Genomic DNA, 17,209 nt, shown 5'->3' with positions numbered 1-17,209 from the left:
AGTTCTGTTGACTTCTCGCTACTGTTCCTGTTGTCTTCTCACTGACGATCGACTCTACTCTCGAACGATCGGTCGTTCCGTTCGACAGGTTCAGTTGTCTGCTCTCTACCGATCGTCTCTATTCTAGGACGATCGGTCTAGGAAGCTGCTTGGTCTGCGTTTTACTTTTCTTAGTTGTTTCTTCTTTTTCCTGTATAAATACTTTGTTTTATTGTAATTTCTGTAACTTTTCAATACAATTCATTTTCAGTTTGTTCTTTCTGGTTTTCTCTTTCTCGTTTCTCTGATCACTTACAGTTGTTCATTATGCAGATTTGTCTTATATTGAGAGGAAGTCCAGTTAGTGGATTGACGTTTTTGGTAAAAGAAAACTTTCATAGAACACATATATCAAACTTTCATATACAATGTTTTGCTGTACTGCAAACATTGTATATGAATTTATAAAAATTTAAAACCTCAAGTTGTTATACGTCATTAGATTTTACTGTTCGTGTTATATTTTCTGTCTTTAATTTAAAATAGAAAAGAAAATTCAGTAAATAAAGTGCTTCGGAGATTTGAAATTTAAGTTTTATTGTATGAATCCTAAGCAGATCTCGTCATTCAGAGAGAGCAAGTCGGACGATAGACGGTTTTATATATTCACAGCAACAAAAACTCTCCATCTGAGAACTGATTCAAGGAAGGACCGTGTCGTGTGGATTCAAGCTTTGGTTTCAACCCGAGAATTATATCCAATCAACGAAGAATGGTTTTTCAAGTTTAGTACATGGAAAATATAGCGGTATTAAGTTATGTTTATGCTTCTAATTATAATCTCTATACATATGCTGCGATCTTTTCTCTTTCAAATTTCATGTAGTTAACATGTTCCAGTCTTCATATTTTAGAGTCTTCGTTTTCTCGATAGTGATTGTAGGGACCTAGAGTTTTGTGATATGGACATGAAGAATATTGCTTACAAACTAATTTTTGAATTATGGAAAGTATTTTGTTATATGTCATTAGAACGTGAATCTATATTTTCTAATTTCTAATTTGAAATTTTCTTAAGTGAATAATTTACTAGTAACATTTTCTTCATGCTGTTTGCCTTTGAACTCGACAAAATTGATTCTTCAATATTTTAGCTATCTTGTAGGTTCAAATTGGCATGAAGTTATCATTCAAAGTCCAATTCTTTGCTGCTGTTGAATTTTTGTTGTAGGGTGGAAGGTAAGCTAACTAAGATGCTGTCTTTCAGATGGCACAATCCTTTGTTGGCCATTGTACACTAACCATTTCAGGATGGCGTAGGTTGTTTTTCTTGTTGAGGCGTTTTCCCATTGAATCTAGAGGCCGTCAAAAGAAACTTTACGAGGTTTGTTTCTAAAGTATTTGTTGCTTCAGGCTTTTCAACCTTAGAGAGAAATATATCCTTAAATTGTGTGACTTCCGATGTTTTAGGTTTGAATCAGGTGATTTTGGACTTGCCAAAATGTTGACTTACGATGATCTAACTTCCTCTGTAAGAAATATTTAATCTAAGAATGAGTTGTTAGCCTTCCTGATTGCAACTTTTGTATGGTCATCATAAATAATGACTTGTGATTTAGGTCGTCGGAACTCCTAGCTATATGTGTCCTGAACTCGTTGCTCTTATGGCTCTAAATCAGATATTTGGTCCCTTGGTAAGTACTCATTTGATAAGTTTTTTTATTATCTAGTTCATTGTGTATTCATGATCTCTGAATTCGATTATTCAGGATGTTTTATATATGAAATGACCTCGCTTAAGCCTGCATTCAAAGCATTTGTAAGTTTTCTTCTACAATCACAAGTTTTTTTGTTTTCTTTTTTCTTTTTTCTTTATGTACATTGTCTTTGAATGTCACGCCTCATTTATTAAAGTGCTGATTCACCACTGTGCTTCCATTAATACACCCACGCCCCACGTGCGGTGCCATTAATGTGCACTCACATTCTCTGAATCCCTTTGACATGTGTCAATTCGGAAGGTTCTGAATGCAGTAGTGGAAGCCAGGTGTCAGCGCAAGAGAGAACGTCCGTTTGACTTGGGAAGAGAATTGATTTTTTTGAAACACTCTTCTCCTTCTCTGCGTGCATCTTCATCTTCCTCAGAAATTCAAAACCTCCATTTTCTCCTCCTTCTCTCTAGAACCCTCTTCTTCTCTCTACTGTAATTCACCAACCTTTACTCCGTTCACGTTTCAGCACCGTAGAAACGTTCTCTGCACTGTGAGCTTCATCTTGAACCGAACTACTTTCAGTTCTGTAACCGGTAAGTTCCCAACCTAAGACGTTCGTTTCTGGATTTCATGCAAACCCAGATTCATCTGTATGCAAGGGTGGAAACTAAGCCCTTTCGTTTTCTTTTGGCTAGTTTTAGTTGGAGAGATTAAGAGAACAGTTGAGAGAGAGCCATATTTGGAAGAGTCAAGATCATTCACTCTTTGAACGTTCACCCCAATCCGGGTAAGGGAAGCTTATTAACATTTAATTCTTGAGTTTACTGTGTTGCATGGTTGTTCTGTGACGTTGTACTGTGTTGGATGCATGTTCTATGAAATTATTGAGTATGATTTATGATATTGAATTTTTTGGTATATGATTATGATCCGAATTGATGTATGGAAATGATGAGATGTTCTATGGTTTGATTTAAATTAAAAATGAGCTGTATGATGAGATGATGCATGAAAAAGTATGGATTTGTACTATGATAAGAGTAAATTGATGTATGAAAGTTTATACTGAAAAATTGTGTATACTGTAAGTTGAATTTGAAAATGTAAGTCTATGAAAATGAACGTTCGTTATCGAAACGGTCTTTGACCGTTCGGTATCCTTGGTAAATTCTTTGAATTAGTTGGATCCTTTCATTTGGAAAGGATTCTATTTGAAGACGAACGCCCTCATATATATAGCTTTGCGTTTGAGCGTTCGGCCAAACGTAAATATCTTGAGAGTTGGGTGAGAGATTTGAGAAGCCTGAAAATATATATTCAAACACTTAATCATATTGTTAAAAATGTAACTTCACCATTATAATTTGTGAAAAATCCTATTTCAAATATATTGAATCAGTGATGGGTCTCGACCCAAAGCGTAAGTGATAAGTAGCGCTCGGTCCTATACCGAACGCTCGTTCTTTCCGTACTTATCAAGGAGCTGAAATAGCGTTCGTCCTGAATTTTAATAGCGTTCGTCCATGAACTTAAATAGCGTTCGTCCCTAATTTCAGTAAATTCTTGTAACGTGTTCGGTCATTCACTGGCAGTCGTTATTCCGACTAAATTGTACTTAGCATTTTAGCACTCGTATTTTTATCTACATTCAGTTGAATGGAATCTGAAATCGTGTCAAGTGAATTATTCTAAGTATACGTCGAATTGTTCTAGAATCAATTCATTTAACTGATTCAAATTGTAATAATGTTCGTCATGAAAGATGGGTCAGCTTTATTCCTTTGGAAAAGAAGTTCCTTCAGTCTTGCTCTTGACGTTCGTCCTCGATATGAATAGGACTGAACGCTCGTCTTTTTAAGGAAGTAGAACAAAGAATGAAAATGTTAATAAGAGAAAGCATTAAGATGTGCGAACACTATAAGAATTGAAATTATGATTGTGGTTTTTGAACGAGCGTTCCAGGGAGGAACGACTCTTGAATGGAAATTGAGATTTGTAAGGTATGAACGTGGTAAGCTTAGATGGTGGTTCATCCTGATATTCCGTGAGTGCTCGTTCTCAAGTAGAGAGGAGTATGTCATGTGTGGGAATGGCAGGAGGTCTAGTCCATAACTGTAACTTGGACAGAACAGACTAACCTCAGGTGGCGACTGATGAGCATTCCAGTTATCCCACCTGTGTGCACGAACGCCTTAGCTACACAGGATTCATATAGTCCGGACGGTCGGTCTAGTATCAGGATTTGGATGGAATTAATGGATGAATTGAAGAATGTATTGTAACTTATTTGACGTGTATTTGATATGTTATGAAATGTATGTTACTTGAATTAAATACAATAAGCTTACCCTTGCGTTTTCATTGTGTTGTCTGTATATGTATATCCGTCTTGTCTTTGCAATGATCATCCATGTGGATGTGAGCAGAGGGAGATGCTTCTCTGGAAGAAACACTTGAGGACGGAATCATGGCGGAAGAAAATTTAGTAGATGTTGAAGTGAAGGCCGAGCAATAGTACGTTCGGTTATTTAATAGTTTAGTTAGAATAGCGTGCCGTTGAGAGCGAACGCCTTTTGCTTTATGTAAATATTTGGACGTTCGGTATTTTATTTTGTAAACCGTTCGTCCTTAAATATTAGTGAACGCTCGTACATTTATGTTTATATGTAAGGTCGTTCGGTCACTTGCGAGAGTTATCTCCTTTTTGTAAGACTGTTTTGTTATATTAATACATGTGAATATTCTATTATATAGTTGCTGACTGTATAATTTTGGGATGTTACATTGAACATATTTAATACTTTATATTTTTTCGTGTCACATGACCAACTTTCTGTTTGTTATAATAAGATGCCAATGTCTGGATAGCAATCTGATTGATATTGAATTGAATTTGAATCCCCTAAAGTGAGGCGTGCAACCTAAAATAGGAAAAATTGTGGAGTTATAACCGAAGACTTAAATAAACAATTAGTTTTATGCATGTGCATGTATACATACACATTATAACTATTGAGTGGTTAAAATGTACTCAATTAATTTTTCAGTCAACGATTATACCTCTGCATTTTATTCTCTAAAATATGCTCTCCTCTTTAGGCAGCCAAATCCTGTTATGTTACCTAGTTTCAACATGCTTTTTCTGTTCTATGGATTGAATTTTGTCTCTTTGTATTTTGTCATGACTTTCTTAATTGATTAGCAGTTGCATGGCTATCCATAATTACATATATCTCTCCAAAGCTCGAAAACTACTTGCATTTCCTAATTTTATATCTTTTTGGCAAACATTGCTCTTTTTTTAAGGCTTAAATGTTTACTTGGTCCTTATATTAAGTGATTTTTTTCAGTTTAGTACCCAGTTTTAAAAGTGTATACATTAGATCCTAAAGTTATAAAAATGGTATGAATTTAAGTCCTATCCGTTAATTCGTCACACGTGAAGCACTTTTTTTTCTCTCTCTCATCTGCTTTTCCTGTAACACCCAGCTTTTTCTCTCTTCTCTTTTCTCTCTCCTCATTCCGCCACCAACCCATCAGAGGTTTCCCTCATTCGACAAATCTAACAAATTTTCAGGTTCTTTTGTTTTCTTCTCTTTAATGCTCTATTCCTTCCCTCCGATTCCTAACCGCATCTCACCTATTCGATTAGGGTCGCCATTGAGTCTCACTCTCCCTCTGCTAAGAATAACAAGGAGCGGCAGGAGAAGCTTCTCGTCGTTGTCCTCAGAGCCTCAACGATGGCATCAACACTATCATTCGCAGACAAGAAACCCTACGCTTCCCTTTCTCCCCAACCTCTTTCGAAGGTTCCCCTCCACCACTCCCACCTCCACACGCTCCTCCTCCAACTCTCACCCACCTCGCATTAACCCCTTAAGGCTAGGGACTCCTCTCCTCTGTATTTTGAGATCACAGATCCAACCACTGCTCCGTCTATTCATTCACCGCCGGTGACCGCCATTGCAATACCCTCTATCGGAGACGAGGAACGCAGGGGTCCGAATCCTAGGGTTTCGAAACTCGATCAGCCTTCCAGGGCTGATGAGGTGGACAATTGGGCCTCCGTGAAGAAATTTGTCCCCGCGTTTTGGTGGTTTTGGTGGCGCGGTGGCAGTGGTTTTGGTGGTGCGTTTAAGGCTGATGGTTTGGATAATTGGGTGATTGGTAAGAAGGCTGCTCTTGTTAGATCTTCCAATTTTAGTTCAAGTTTTCGTGATTCGGGTGTTTGGGGATGCTGTATTTTGTATCCATTTTCAATTACGATATTACACTTTATTCTTCTCCTTCTTTCACTGAACAAGAAAAGGTGCAACTTTACTTACTGGGTAACTGACAAAGGAAGACGACCCAAATGCTTTAGTAGACATTGAAATTCAGTTGCCTCTCCTCTCTTCTCCGATTGTCTCCATCTTTAACCCAATGTAATTGTCTTTCATTTGTTTCAAACAGGATATACAGCCCTGATTAACAAAATTAACAAGTCCATAGTGGCTTCATTGCCAACAAAATGTTCTGGTGCATTGTAAGTCTTTGTTCTTTTGTCATTTAGTTGCTATGGCTTATACTTTTAGTTATTAAATTGCTCTGCCCTGTCTTAATGTTGTTAAATGTGGAACTTTTGTTGACCTAATGCCTAAAATTGTCGTAACTTACAGCTTTAGGCAAGGAAAAGCTCACCGAAAGTGAGGTTTCTTGTAAATTTATTGCAATCAATCAGTTATATTATGAACTGTACTATTGTTCTAACAAATATTTTATTTCTGCAGATAGGTATCTTGATGAGTAAGGAAGTGCTTAAACGTTTGTAAAATTTTAAATATGTCTTCAGAAATCTAAACTTCGTAGTATGTGATTCTGCATTATCAGAATGAGATTTAATTTGTTTGGATAGAGTGAGTAAATTGTGAAAATACTTGTCAGGTTTTCAGTGCATTCAACTTGAAAGGTCAAATGATCATAGAACTAGTCGTATTGATCTAAAACCAGTAAAGAATATTTATTATCTTGTATCTTTGATAAAGAATATTTATTATCAAGGATTTTAATTAAAATCTTTGATAATATAAATCAAAGATTTGCTAAACTTTCTATTGGAGACAACCACGATTTGAAGTTGGGAAGTATGTTGAGAAGATTGGTTTGTGTGTGCATGACAGGGAACAGAGGATTCTGCAGTGCAAAGAGAAGCATGGCTGGTGCATTAAAAAAGTGTATGATGCTCTGTTGCACGAGCAAGATTGTCTCGGTATGTTTTTCATTTATTAAACATTTAATTCAATTTTACGTTTCTTTATATATTTTTAATTCACTTTTTATTAAAAAAAATGTTGGTTGAATATTTAAGACCTTTAGTATTTTTTAATTAAATTATTATTATTTAATTTCTTTCATTAATTGAATGATATAATTACTGTTATATTATTTGCTTATCTCTACATGTTGATAAATTTAGAATCCCTACGTTGGCTTGAGCGGGTGGAGAAGTCGAGGACAAGTTGGAGCATCTCATTGCAATGGGGTCATTGGGAACAACATACTCCGATGTGTCTACTATGAACTTTATGAATCAAATATTTTTAATATTTTAATTTAGTATTGAACATCTTTCTTTTTAATTTTTATATATGAACAATTAAATGTATGGATTACTGTAGTTTATTTTATATATAATATTCAGTTTTAGTACATATTATTTCATTGTCTATGTGGTTAAAAAATTAATTTGATCATAATCCTATTTTATCATAATAAAAAAAAATTGTACACATTTTCGGCGGTTTCTGAGAAACCCTTGTTAATATCGACGGTTTTTTCAAAACCCCTGCAAATACCGACGGTTTTTGGGGAACCTCTGCTAATACCAGCGGTTTTAACAAAACCCCTGTAAGTACCAGCGGTTTCTACAAAACCTCCGCTAATACCGGCGGTTTTGCAAAACCCCCGCTAATACTGGCGGTTTTGCAAAACACTCGTTAATACCGATGGTTTTCGGTAATTACTTAGTGACGCAGCTTTTCCCAGTGGTTTTCCGAACCGAGGGTAATGCATTTTCCGAAGGTTAAAACTGCCAGAAACGAAAAAAATAACCCCCGGAAAATTGTAAATTTTTGTAGTGTCACCATCTCCAAATCTACCCCCAAGGGGTGAAAAGTGGGTTTTTGTGCTCAAGCCATCAAAAGATACAATCCCTAGGATGTGCAAGTTCTTAAATAGAACATAAAAATAACAGAAAAACAGGTCCAAGCCCATAAAAATAACAGAAACTGGTCCAAGCCCACTTAAATGGCGCTCAACAGTAAGTGCGACTATACAAAATGACGCTTAGCGGCAATTTTGGCAAGCGTGAGACAACAAAAATTGATGCTCAGCACCCCCTGCTACTTAGCGCAACTTTTTCTGCACTCTAGTTATCTTTTCTACACTTTGGTTGACTGGTTGACTTTTATTGATTCTGGTTGACTTTTCTGCATTCTGGTGACTTTTCTACATCCGAACCATTTGGTACTTTAACTCTTCTTTCACATAATTCCAATAGCCTACAAAATCAAGGGAATCTAGCACAAAACCATTAAATTCATCTTCAACTCTCTTATTCACAAAACTAAACAAAAACATGAGTTCAAGCAAGCTTCTAAGTCAAAAAGGGTTTTTTAAATATCAAAATTAAGTATACAAATAACGATTTTTCAACCGTTATCACAACCCCAAACTTGAAACTTTGCTTGTCCTCAAGCAAAATGTAACTTGGCTGAAACAAAATACTCATACTACATTGGTCTAGCACACCAAAAAGCATTTTTCTCTTAGGACAAGTAAATCACTCATGAATACTCATCATAGAAAGATTAGTCAAGATATAATAATGCTTTAGCTAATCAAGCTTCAATTATGGTGCTCAAATAACCAAGAAATACATAATAGATGCAAACCTCATGATAATTAACAACCAAGCAAGAATGTTATCATAAAATTCATGGAACAATTCCTCACCAAAGACAGTGTTTCACTCAAGAACTCAAAAGTGTTTCACTCAAACTCAAAGGTGTATAGTGAGATATCACTCTTACACTCTACCATCACAAGGTCACATGAATCAACTTTGCCTTTCATTTAACCACATATCAAACACACTCACAAGCAACTTATCATCACAAGGACTTTTCAAGGCTTATATTAAGGTTGGGCTAAGAAGAAAATTGGTTTTTCTAGACAAAAAAATTCCTTGAGTTAAGAGAGTGCACAATTCATTTATTCACATTAACAATTAACTCTCTTTCTCCTTTTATGTGAGAAACTAAATCTTCAACTTATTCCTAACTTTCCTTTCATTGAGCTCAACCTTTTCTTTTCTTTCTTTTCTTCTCTTTTATTCTCTTTTCTTTTTCTTTTTCTTTTTGGTTTTGCTCAATGCTCTTTTATAAATTTCACAAAGTTCTTTTTGGTTTCTCACCATCCCAAACCTGAACCATTCTCCATTACCACAAAAACATACTCTACTTAACTCAAGGTAAGGATTTCAAAAAGGGTTTTTCCAGTTTTCAAATTTAGGCTCAAGGTGCAAAGGTTAGAGAAAAATTGTTCTTTGTTGGGTTCACCTAGTTGCATTGGCTCTAAAGGAGAAGAAAAAAATGGCCTTGATCATTTGTAACAAGCAAGCAAGTGGTCCAATAATAGAAAATTAGGCAAAATCAATCATGCTTCCAAAGTAATAGCACTCAATCAATCAAAAACTCTGGAGCCTAATCTCTCACAGGTTAACTCAAGTTCCACAATTTGATAAACATCGTGCCCAACATATTAATCACAATTGAAATCATGCATATGTTTTTAACAATACTATGAGCAACCACCATCTATGCTTAAAAAGCCTCAACAATCACTAACTCAACATGCATCATAGAACAATAGAGCAAACACAAGAATATTACTCATCACAAACAACAGTTTATCACATCATACCAAACCGTTGCACACAACTCATTAAACCAAGTACATAAGCCAAAATAAAAATAAAACAAAATTCAAATAAAATAAAGCAAAAACATAAAAATCCTGATCCAGCAGCATCCATCAGTAGATGTTGTCAGTAACATCCATCAGTAGATGTCTAGTAGCATAACATCCATTAGTAGATGCTCTCATCTGAATCTTCCAGCATCAATCAGTAGATGCGAATCCTTAGCATTAGCATCCATAAGTAGATGATAATCTTTCTCATCTTCATCGGCATCCATCAGTAGACGCCTTCAGTAGCATCCATCACTAAACGCTTAATCACATAGCATCCATCAGTAGACGCTATCATTCATCACCCTCATCATAGCAGCATCTATCAGTAGATGCTGTCTTCTGAGTCCTCCTAGCTTCCCTTAGTAGATGATGTCCAACACCCATCAGTAGATGCTGTAATTCCTGCAAAGCAAATTCAAATCCAAAAGAAACAAAATCAGAAATTGGGTTGCCTCCCAATAAGCGCTTGTTTAACGTCACGAACCTGACACCATTAAGCACAATATGCATCTATGATGTTGGTGTTCCTTTTGCTTTCATCACACCAACTTATCTGCAATATCTTCTTGTTCACCATCTTTACCCTCCTTGAATAAGGAGCCTTAATCTCAATAACTTCATTCTCTTTGATATTTTTAACCACTTCATGCACAGAACTTGGTGAACATGATACTTGAAGGATGGCCCTCAGCGCCCTTAATGGGGCGCCCAGGTGCGCCTTGCGACCTTCTTCCTCCTTCTTCTCTTGATGATCGCGTACTCCTAGTACAGATTTTCGAATTTTATCCTGCAAACACTAAAGAACACTGCACTAGAGCACCCAATTAGCACAAACAGATAAAAAATTAAAAAGATAAATAGATGAAGAGATAGAAAAATAAAAAGATAAAAAGATAGAAAGATAGAAAGATAAAAAGATAAAAAATTAAAAAGAAAAAAATTGAAGAGATGGAAAGATAAAAGGATAAAAAGATAAAAAAATAGAAAGATAGAAAGATAAAAAGATAAAAAAAAGGTACAAAGATAAAAAGATAAAAAGATGAAAAGATAAAAATAAGAATAAAAAGAAAAAAAATAAATAAATAAAAAGAAAAAAAAACTATAAAGATAAAAAGATAAAAAGATAAAGAGAGAAAAAGATAAAAAGAGGAAAAGATAAAAGAGAAAAAGATAAAAAGATAAAAAAATAGAAAGATAAAAAAAATAAAAAGATAAAAAAATTAAAAAGATAAAAAGTCTAATCGGTTAAGAATCACACAAATAGAATAGTTATACCACGAGTCTCCGGCAGCAGTGCCAAAAACATGATAAACAAATTTTTAATCCCCGAAAACGGAGTCAAAAACTTGTTAAGACCTCGACAAGTGTACCGAATCGTATCAAGTAATAATAAATGGTAAGACCAAGTATCGTTTCCCAAGAGACTCACGGCTCTAAACAGTTATGTGATTACTCGACTGATTAAGACTCTAAAGAGCAAATTTTGGGGTTTTTGAATGCAAATGCAATAAAATAAACATGAATGCAATTTGATCAATTGAGGATAAACACAAGAATGAATGGATGAAGTTGATGATATTGTTGTTGGGTTTAGATTCCACCTAATTTACTGTCATGCATATATGAATTCATCTTTCTTCATTAATGTTAATGCCACTTTCTAATTTACCTTAAACCCGATGTCTCGATGAAGAAAGCCTAATCTTAATCACTAGTTCACAATGTCTTGTCTCCCTAGCAATTAATCATGCATTACATTCGCACAGAAGCTTAAAGGCAACCGATCCTCCTATTCCTATGTCTAGGTAATATTGCTTCCGGGAGAATTTCCCCAGTTCTAGATTTCCCCGTATGTGTCCATATCGACAAAATCAATGATCATGCAATTGAATGAGTTAAAGAAAACATGCAAAGAGTAAAGAGGAAAAACCCTCACAATTAATGAAGTAAAGCTTATATAATCAAGAATCAATTCAATACACGAGAGTTTAAGAGGTTACATCTTTCCCAAAAACAAATAAGGTTTAGTTCTCCATCGTCATAGAAGAACTAGATGAACAATGGAAAGAAAGAATGCAAGAGATAGAAAAACCCTAGAAAGAGAAGAGGAAAGCCATCACCAGATCCAAATCTACGCCCAAGGGGTGAAAAGTGTGTTTCTGTGCTCAAGCCATCAAAAGATACAATCCCTAGAACGTGCAAGTCCTTAAATAGAACATAAAAATAACAGAAAAACAGGTCCAAGCTCATAAAAATAACAGTAAACAGGTTCAAGCCCACTTAAATAGCGCTCAGTGGCACTTTTGGCGCTCAACGGTAAGTGCGACTCTTCAAAATGACGCTCAGCGGCAATTTTGGCAAGCGTGAGAAAGCAAAAATTGGTGCTCAGCGCCGCTTGCCGCTCAGCGCAACTTTTCTGCACTCTGGTTGACTTTTCTGCGCTCTGGTTGACGTTTTTGCATTCTGGTTGACTTTCTGCATTCCAACCATTTGGTACTTTAAGTGTTCTTTTAAATCATTCCAATAGCCTACAAAATCAAGGGAATCTAGCTCAAAACCATTAAATTCATCTTCAACTCTCTTATTCACAAAACTAAAGAAAAAACATGAGTTCAAGCAAGCTTCTAAGTTAAAAAGGGTGTTTTTAAAATCAAAATTAAGTATAAAAATAACGGTTTTTCAACCGTTATCACAACGCCAAACTTGAAACTTTGCTTGTCCTCAAGCAAAATGTAACTTGGTTGAAACAAAATACTCATACTACAATGGTCTAGCACACTAAAAACCATTTTTCTCTTAGGACAAGTAAATCACTCATGAATGCTCATCTTAGAAAGATTAGTCAAGATATAATGATGCTTTAGCCAATCAAGCTTCAACTATGGTGCTCACATAACCAAGAAATACACAATAGATGCAAAACTCATGAATAATAAACAACCAAGGAAGAATGTTATCATAAAATGCATGGAACAATTCCTCACCAAAGACAGTGTTTCACTCAAGCACTCAAAAGTGTTTCACTCAAACTCAAAGGTGTATAATGAGGTATCACTCTTACACTCTACCATCACAATGTCACATGAATCAACTTTGCCTTTCATTTAACCACATATCAAACACACTGACAAGCAAGTTATCATCACAAGGACTTTTCAAGGCTTGTGAAATGGAAAAAACTTTCACCAAATTTCACCAAAAAGTTATCATCACATTAAGACAATGTCGAGTTCTGTTGGTATTCGACATTTTGTTCTTCCGCCAAAAAGTACTGTACTTTCGGATCTTTTTTCTTTTCTGCCCTCCCATAGAACATCGTAGGCTGCCGGGCTGGGACGTGAAGGGAATTGATGTACTTGGGAGCATTAATTGTGTGCTTAATAGAACGTCGTATTCGATGGGGCTTCAATGTTTTTTCTTCCGACAATAGCAAAATGTGATGCGCTTATGATTCTTTTTTCTTTAAAATCAGACATGAAAGTTTTTCTTTTTACTTCTTTCTGCCTTAATCGATTCAAGTTAGCAGTGTACTGAAATTTGCACTTTTAAACCAGCAGTTTTTGATCAATATCAGAACAACATAATCTTCTCTTCTCAACTAGATTGAGGGTTAGTCCACATAACAATGCAATCAACATTCACAACTCACATATCGTTTACTAAAATAAATCTTCATTTCATTACAAAATAAAACCGAAGTAGTACATAAAACCAGAGGTGACTTAATGCCATGATTACAAAATATAAAAAAAAATCCACTTGAAAAGTAGTCCCTATTCTTACGAAGAAGATTCCATTCAACATTCATTAGTTGACTCATCATCAGAATCTTCAGTTTCAAAGCCAATGCCATTCTTGTTTCCCTTCTTCTCCCATATGAAAAGAGTATCTTCAACTCTCTCATCCCTTTCAGACTTCTTCCTAAATTGATCAACAACATATTTCTCAAAATCAGTTTGTGGAATGAAGGCAGTATGATCTGCAGCAGGAGTAGGTGTACTTCCAACAGTTAGCTCATCTTTGAAGAACCATCCATTCATAGTCCTTTCTTGCACAATAGAAAACAAACTTGGTATACCAATTTCTTGTCACTTGTTACACACAAGTCTGACTTCTGGAGATACATCTACTCCATGGAGTATCAGCACTTGGCTGATAAATACTCCATATGGCAATTTGTGTGCATATTTATGACCTGCAGCGATCATACGGTCTTTTAGTACCGTAGTCCAGTTGGTTGGGATTCTAGTCTTGATAGCATTCAAAAGAAATACATGTTCTGTTGACATTCTGTCCTCGACAAATCTTCCAGGCAGCAGTAGCCAAGTCAGGACATAAGCAACTAGTTTCTCCTCCTTGTTTAAGCCATCATGTAGGTACTGCTTATCCAACGTGTACCTTCGTGGATACCTTAAGCAGTTTATATATATAACTCTCTTTGTTAGCCATCTGTTTGACTCAGAATTACGGATATGAGAATCCAAACCTTAAGCTTTCAGTCCAACAATATGTGACCAAACATTATCGTCAATAGTAATGTTAACACCTTTGACCCTTGAGTGAATGACCCCATTTACAACCTTCAGGTTTGTGTAGAAAACCTCTATCAAATCTGGATAGCAATCTCCTTTCATATGGACAAAATCAGTAAGCCCTTGATATGCAATCCATTCTTGATAAAGGAACTCTTCTTTCTTGAAAAATTGCAGGTCCAGATACTTGCGAGGAACTACATATTTTATAACTCTCTAGAATAAAAAATTTCCTCGGATTTCTTCATCACTTATCCATCCAGATGGGTTTGCGTTTCTTGTAACCCGGGCAACCTTCTTTTTTCTTCTACATGATGATGATGAAGAAGTCATGTCTGGATAGAATTCTTGGATTGTCTTTCACAATCTAGTAGTTTTTAACTTCTCAACTTCGAAGCTTAAAATATACAATGGTTACGTCGAATTTTACTAGGCTTTGACGTACTAATTGTTAGCAAGAAGATAAAGAGTTTGACAAAAGACAAAGAATACGTCGTGTTATGCGGATATACGACGTTTTCTTCTTCATCCTCGCGCCTCTTTTTTCCTTTTTAAAACCTCTCATAACCTCCTAGTACCGTTATATTTTAATATAAGATTTACATTTTAAGATAACCTCCTATTAGAAATGCAACGTTACGGATATTCGAGGTTTTCTTCTTCAGCCTCCCGCCCTTTTCTGTGCTTTTTTCCTTTTTAAACCTCCCATAACCTACCATTACCTTTATATTTTAAGATAAGATTTACAGTTTTTTTTTTTAAATTTTTATATTATATAAATTTGTTTAAATTTATCTTGTAATATTTACATATTATAAAATATAAGAACGATTTGTCGGTGAAATTTAAAGAGAATAAAAATTTGTTTCTTTAAAATATTAATTTTATTTCATATGGAAAATAATAATAATAGTATTTTAGAAGAATTGTGTTTTAGTTATAGATCACAATAATTAAAATCATAATAAATATTTTTATATTATTAAAAGTAATTTGAAATGAATGTTTTAGGCTAAAGAAAGGTATGATTATACTAAAAGACTTTGATTGATTTTTAATTTATAATACGTTAAGTTTGAGAAAAAATTAAGTTGACTGATAATTTGAGATAGCTCAGTTAGAAAAAAAATATTTAGACAAGTTAACAACAACAAAGATGCATCACACCAAGTCAAAGATCGAGAGAGACAACGTGTATGGAGAATAGTAAGACAGATATAGACCAAAAATTAAGACATAATGGGTTGGGTCGAAGATTAAGGCAGGTTAAGTTTGACGATGGAGACTGGTTGACACAAAATGAATGTTCGGAGATTAAGACTTAAGGTCCAGACAAACTAACATAAGTTGAAGGTTGAAACGGGTCGGCCTGAGCCAAAGGTAGGGATGGGCTGACCCGAGCCAAAGGTAGGATAGAGGACTATCTCTTGAATAATAATTAGTATAGGAAATAAAATAAATTGTATTTTTCTTACCAAAGATTAATATCTTTGTGGCAAATATTTCTTTTAGGGTTTCTTAGGTGCCTTAAACATTTATACCTATATATAGGGACACCAAATACATATGTAGACATTTTGGAAGTCATAAATATGCATTTACAACGTTGAGGGAGGATTATTTTGGTTCTTGGTTTACAACTCTGATTCTTATAAAAGATTAACATCTTTATGGCAAATATTTCTTTTAGGATTTCTTAGGTTGCCTTAAACATTCTAGTCTTGATACTATTCAACAAAAGTACATCTTCTGTTGACATTTTGTCCTCGTTCAATTTTCCAGGCAGCAGTAGCCAAGTCAGGACATAAGCAATCATTTTCTCCTCCTTGTTTAAGCCATCATGTAGGTATTGTTTATCCACCTTGTACCTTCCTAGATATCTTATGTAGTTTATATATATAGCTCTCTTTGTTAGCCATCTGTTTGACTCAGAATCACGGATATGAGAATCAAAACCTTCAACTTTCAGTCCAGCAATATCTAACCAAACATTATCGTCAATAGTAATGTTCACACCTTTGACCCTTGAGTGAATGACCCCATTTACAACCCTCAGGTTTGTGTAGAAAACTTCAACCAAATCTGGATAACAATGTCCTTTAATCTGCACAAAATCAGTAAGCCCTTGATATGCAATTCATTATTGAAAAAGGAACCCTTCTTTATTGAACAATTGCAGGTCCAGGTACTTTTGAGGAACTACATTTTTTATATCTGTCTAGTATAAAAACTTTGCTCGCATGTCTCGATCACTTATCCATCCAGATGGGCTTGCGTTGCTTGTAACCCAGGCAACCTTCTCTATTCCTCTTGATCATGATGATGGAGAAGCCATTTCTTAATAGAGTTCTAGGAACGTCTTTCACAATCTCGACTTCTTAACTTTATAACTTCTCTGCTTAAAAAATACAAATGAGACGTCGAATTATAGAGGGCAGCAACGTACTAATTGTCAGCCAGAAGATAAAGAGTTAGAAAAAGACGTCACATTTTAGGGATATTCGACGTTTTCTTCTTCATCCTCCCGCTATTTTTCTTGTTTCCTTTATAAAATCGTTCATGAGCTCACATTACCATTATATTTCAATATAATATTTACATTTTAAGATAACCTCCCCCATTAGAAATGCAACGTTACCGATATTCGAGGTTTTCTTCTTCAGCCTCCCGCCCTTTTTCTATCCATTTGTCTGTGAAATTTAAAGAGAATAAAATTTTATTTGTTTAAAATATTAATTTAATTTCATATGGAAAATAATAATAATAATATTTTATGAGAATTCAATTTAGTAAGATCACAATAATTAAAATCGTAATAAATATTATTATATTATTTAAAGTAATTTGAAATGAATGTTTTAGGCTAAAGATAGGTATTATTATACTAAAAGACTTTGATTGATTTTTAAATTATAATACCTTAAGTTTGAGAAAAAATTAAGTTGACTTATAAACTAAAGGTGTTAAGATAGA

At 34.9% G+C, this 17,209-nt stretch overlaps 1 long non-coding RNA gene across 4 annotated transcripts; it reads left to right on the top strand.

The window, feature by feature from the left end:
• Positions 1 to 5,110: 5,110 nt before the first annotated feature.
• LOC124845866 (uncharacterized) lies at positions 5,111 to 7,381 on the top strand. Of its 4 annotated transcripts, none has more exons than XR_007029479.2 (4): positions 5,111 to 5,268; positions 5,344 to 5,858; positions 6,144 to 6,939; positions 7,147 to 7,381. It is a non-coding gene; the product is annotated as an uncharacterized LOC124845866 (long non-coding RNA). The 4 variants fall into 4 exon arrangements; XR_015782534.1 differs by having other exon boundaries at positions 5,116 to 5,858; positions 6,144 to 6,216; positions 6,350 to 6,939; XR_015782533.1 differs by having other exon boundaries at positions 5,116 to 5,858; positions 6,144 to 6,376; positions 6,461 to 6,939.
• Positions 7,382 to 17,209: the final 9,828 nt, after the last annotated feature.

The sequence above is a fragment of the Vigna umbellata genome, chromosome 10, assembly GCF_029865625.1.
Source record: "Vigna umbellata cultivar VRB3 chromosome 10, Vumbellata_1.0, whole genome shotgun sequence".
NCBI lineage: Eukaryota > Viridiplantae > Streptophyta > Magnoliopsida > Fabales > Fabaceae > Vigna > Vigna umbellata.
This window is presented reverse-complemented; position numbering and strand designations above follow the sequence as displayed.